This window comes from Nothoprocta perdicaria, unplaced genomic scaffold (assembly GCF_003342845.1).
Source record: "Nothoprocta perdicaria isolate Ctin4 unplaced genomic scaffold, notPer1 scaffold_310, whole genome shotgun sequence".
Classification (NCBI taxonomy): domain Eukaryota; kingdom Metazoa; phylum Chordata; class Aves; order Tinamiformes; family Tinamidae; genus Nothoprocta; species Nothoprocta perdicaria.
In genome coordinates this window covers 755650-760803 of record NW_020455545.1, presented here as the reverse complement: position 1 = coordinate 760803, position 5154 = coordinate 755650, and the positions used below count along the sequence as shown (strand labels likewise).

Sequence of the window (5154 nt, the reverse complement as noted above, 5' to 3'; positions counted from 1 at the left end):
GGAGAAAAAAAATGTTACAGAAACATTACTTTGGGAGGTGGGGGGAAGGGGATGGATACTAGTTTTTTCAACCAGGTATCATCAACTCAGATCAGAGGCCATTTTCCTAATGCTAGCAGTAATTGTCTGTGTAATTTAGGTGTTCAGGTTTATTTCTTCCTTCCCATTTACCATTTAGAAGTCATCATCTTTGTGCAACAGTTCGGAATTTTACCATAAATAATTCCATATACAAAGCACGATGAACACGGCTTTATAAAGGACACTAACAAAGGGCTTCCAAGATTTCTTAACAGCTGTCTGAAATAGCATAGATTTGACACAATGTCTGCTCCAATATGTCAGCTTAGTTTTGAACATTCGTGAAAAATCCTCATTTAATCTACCAAAAAAATTAAAGAGAGTAAGACTATATATTAACATAATTTACTGCCGAGGTTACATAAATTGTAACTCACAGAATATTACAGAATATTCAAGGTTGGAAGGGACCTCTAGAGACCATCTAGTCCAACCTTCCCGCTCAAGCAGGCACACCTAGAGCATGTGGCACAGGGTGGCATCCAGGCGGATGCAACTGTGCAATTCTTTTCCACATTTCAGTATTTGCAATCAAATTTCATTTCCAATGCTTTTGCTATGCACATACATGCTCAGGTTGAGACTATGAATTATATTTACAGACAAGTCTAGTATTGATAAATTCTATGCCTTAAGGATTACTGCCCGTTGAGGCAACAGTAGCACATGGGCAACTTTGGTGAGTTCAGCTATGAACAACCTTCACATTTTCATTTGTGAAATGAACAGCACTCTTTTTGATGACATAACTCTTAATTTCCTTTAATACTAGGATTTTGAAGAGAATAAATAATAAAATAAGGGTCTGGCTTTTATCTGGAGACTTTTGCCAGTCTTTTTACAATGTRTAGAAATGTGATCTTGGCTCACTTGGGTTTTATTTGGACATGTACAAATATAGACTCTTTAAACAAGTTTCTCCAATGTAAATTTTTATACGCAAACCTTCCTCAAAAGTGATCAACCTAAAAATGTATCTATATCATTCTTTTTTCAGGGTCACATACACCCATGAAACCATTAGTCCTGTAAATAAAGCACCTCAGCTATGAAAAAATACTGCAGTCACAGATGAAAAGCTTAGGCAATCTGAATGGGTGAAGACACATCATGTTGTGAAAGAAGGTATCTCCTCATAACTGACTTTCAATTAAATGCTGATCTTTAAACTATCACTAAGTGTCCTTAAGTGTTATCTTTTCCGCTTCAGTATTCCTTTTCTTAAAGAAACACTAGAATGGGGTACAGACTAAACTGTATCAATCAAAAGTTAAACTGATGTGTAATCTCTTCATTACACCACTGCAAATACAGAATATTGGCAGAATGTAAATGCCACAGCAGCAAACAGTTCTCAGTTACTTTGAAAACAACAAAAAACACATTATTAAAGGGCAAATTTGAATCTTGTGTTCTTATACTGTCAGTTTCAAGACATCTCAGTGCTCTGCAATTTCTATCCCTTCTATTTATCGTAAAAAAAAGTGATCCCTATTCCTGAAACATATTCTTGGCACCTTCTATAAAGCAGCCTTCTACAGCATCCTTTGCATCCTATATTATTTGGCATAGTATGGATGCTGCTATAACATTATGAAATGATTCATTAAATTACAACTGAAATCTCTCTTTGATAGCAGTGTTACCATCAAGTGCTGACAGGGTAGCCAACAACACAAATATCGTGCTGCCATAGCCTGCACACATTGTAGATAGGCCATATTCAAATGCAGGGGACAGCAGTTCTTGTTACTAACAGAAAAAGTTATGCCGGGTACTCTTGAACAAAGGGGCACCGACTGCGCTCTCGCTGCAGGCTTCTAGAAGAGTTTGGTTAATAAACTAACTTGGAGCTTTCTGCTGCAGGACATTAAGACAAAAGGTAAGATTAATTACAATTAGAAAAAGTCAGCTAGACAGATCAATACTCCATGTGACAATTCCTGTGTTTTCAGTTCTTATTAAGACTATATTAGGATAATGATCTTGTCAATGAATGTCCTGGGAGATAGGAAGGATGCAGGCAGAGGGGCATAACTGGAATTTTGGAAACTACCTCYGAAAATCCCTCTCAAGGGAAAACTGGAAGAGCTTCAAGCAGGGAGTTTTATCACCTATTTCCTACCCAAAATAACACCTCTTTAACTGGGGTCCTACACTTCAGCTCTCTTTTCATGCCTTTCTTCATTTCTTCAATGATGCTCTGATAGTATTTTGCAGGTATGCRACAGTCACATATTGCCTAGAAAGAGCCTGAAAAGAACTTTTCCTCCTGAAAATGCTTAGCTTTGCAGCTGCCTAAGTACAGAGCATATATTCATAAACTGGAAAGCTAGGAGAAATTGATCCTTTTTAGTATTCACATAAACTCTACAAATTAAGCAGAAATCTACAGACACATTTCAATGACAGACATGGAGAGGGAATCACCACAACAAAGACCATCTTGGCTAGATCCAGTCACAAGGTTCCTTGTGCTTTTAACCAAACCTGGTCAGTGCAGCCAGCGTACACCACAGCTTTCATTTCTCTCCTTTTCTGGCATGTTTCTTTGTCCCTCTTTTTTTTAAATATTTTGTTTGCTTTTTAATYTTACCTAATGATGAACTTTCTACAGTGCCTATTCCTTGTGACGGAAGTTTTTTGGGTTTTTTTTTTTTTTTAAATGCTTTTCAGCTTTGTAAGCATGCTGACACAGCTTTCCTTCCTCCAGAAATTCCTCTGTCTCCTTGGAAGATTTTTCTATGGAGGACTATGTATCCAAAGCATCATTGTACAATATAACTTATGGCAAATTGTCCTGTGAAGCATAGATGAGAAGACTGAAATCACTTTTGAAAGTTTTTAGCAGGTGAAAGAAAGAAAATACCTCCAAGTTTGACTCTTTYAGACAGCTCAGTCTTTGAAAAGGACAAGAAATAACACAAAAGAGACGATTCAGAATTCCACAAGGGAGTGGAGCTCATTAGATGAATAAAGCTTGAGCAATGTCTGCCCCTACCTTGAATAGGTACTTTTTCTATAATGGACCAACATTAAGAGTTAAAATTAAAAACATTAAGTGCATAGTGCWAAATGTATACAAGGATTAAGGACCTGCAGCATCTCTCTCAYGAGGAAAGACTGAGAAACCTGGACCTGGTCAGCCTGGAAAAGAAAAGACTGAAGGGGGGATCTTATCAACAGGAATTATTTGAAGGGACCAGGCAGAGATGATGAGCCAGGCTCTCTTCAGGGCCCAGCCATAGGACAAGAGGCAGGGGGCACAAACTGAAGTACAGAATTGCCATCTGAACATGAAGAAGTATTTCTTCATTAGGAGGGTAAAAGAGCACTGCAACAGCTTCCCAGAGAGTTGTGGAGTCTCTTTCTCTGGGGCTACTCAAAACCTGCCTGGACACAGTCTTTGGAAAGGTGACCCTGCTCGAGCAGGTGCTTGGACTAGGCGATCTCTGGATCCCTTCCAACTTCCACCTTTCTGAGATTATGTGACACAGAAACTATTGCATAGCCCAATTCAGAATGCACAGGTTACATACACTGTCATTCTTCCCAGACACCACCAGCTACAACTGATACTTGTTCCTGCTGAAACACCAAACTCTGTTTTAGCAGATGTTCCTCCCAGACATTAAGTCTGTGAAAGTAAGACCCTGCCTGCTAATCCTGCACTTGCTGCATTCATTCCTGCTTTTTAATTATCAAACAGATTCCTGTGCCCTGAACATGCAACCACCCACATTTCCCATCATTCAGTAACTAGCACTGCGGAGCGCTCCAACTGCCAGTTGTGGTGGAACTAAATAACCCATTACACATGTCACTGTGCAACCCTGCCTTTGTGTCACAAATCAATAACCTGACTCATTTAAGAGGCAGTTAGCTTTTATTACGGAAGGAGGGTTCTTAAATGACATTATCACTTCTCCAGATTTTTTAAATATTTTCACTCATTCCCATATGAGATTTTTTTACTTAGTTTTGTTACAGCTTTTTAAGGGCTAGAGATCTGCTTAGTTGTCTTTGTAGTCACTCACTATTAAAACATTTATTGGTATATGAAAAATACTCAGTTTTATACATGAAATCACTAGTTGTCTAATTTGGGGACATTTGGGCTTTAAAATTTTATGGAACAGAAGCAGCAAGGATGCTTCCCCTCTCTTCAACGTATCAGTTTAACAAATATAGTCTTATAATTTCTTCTTTGTATTTTTTTATACMATATACTATGCTAGAAAACAATGTTCTGGATGAAAAACTGATAGTATTTGTAGCATTACTGGTTGGAAAATTATGCTCAGAAAAGTTACCAAGCGCTCTCTATCAAAAAGACAGGATTTATCAAGTAGAACTCTACAGGCAGGCATCTGCACCAGTTCCCAAAATTCAGTATTGCATAAAATCTTTGCACGATAGAATGGAATAGGTTTACTCAACCTGAATACAATACCAAACCTAGAGAGACTGTGATTGCAAAGACTGTGTTAGAACACAACAAAACCTTGACAAATAGACTGAAAAGAAAGATAACACAACAAAAATGCAGACTGCAGATTATTTAGGGAGGAAAAATCAACTGGACACATGATTACTAGAAAGGAACAAAGTGGCTAAGCAGGAGCTCTGCTGAAAAGCACCTGGGAGTTAGGCTAAAAAGGAAGCAGCAACATGATATTCTGGACAAGAAAGCCTACCAGTGTGTTACACAGTAGCAAGAGTCAACAAATATATGAAATCATAAGATTTAAGAGCTCAGCCTTAAGAGCTGAGGCTTCCACTAAAGGACTGCACTTGATGTATGGAGCTGTTAGGCACTACACTTCACAAGGGAAGTGAACCAGCTGAAGGAAAGAAGAGCAACAAGGATGCGCATGATTGGAAAACAAACCAAAATTCTTTAGTACAATAGTACAAAGGTACCCTGTTAGACACTGTTTACCACAGAATACCTGCTTTTACAGTAGGAATATGCTTTCTTTTACAAGGACTGTTAACTTAAATACTAATTAGAGCTATATAGGAATTAAAATTATAGGAATTAAAATTATAGGAATTAAAATTATAGGAATT

The 5154-nt window shown here is 37.9% G+C and overlaps 1 protein-coding gene across 1 annotated transcript in view; it reads right to left on the bottom strand.

The window, feature by feature from the left end:
• CTNNA3 (catenin alpha 3) overlaps positions 1–5154 on the bottom strand; it is a 314978-nt gene that overhangs the window by 7255 nt on the left and 302569 nt on the right. The gene's annotated exons all lie outside the window — the stretch shown is intronic.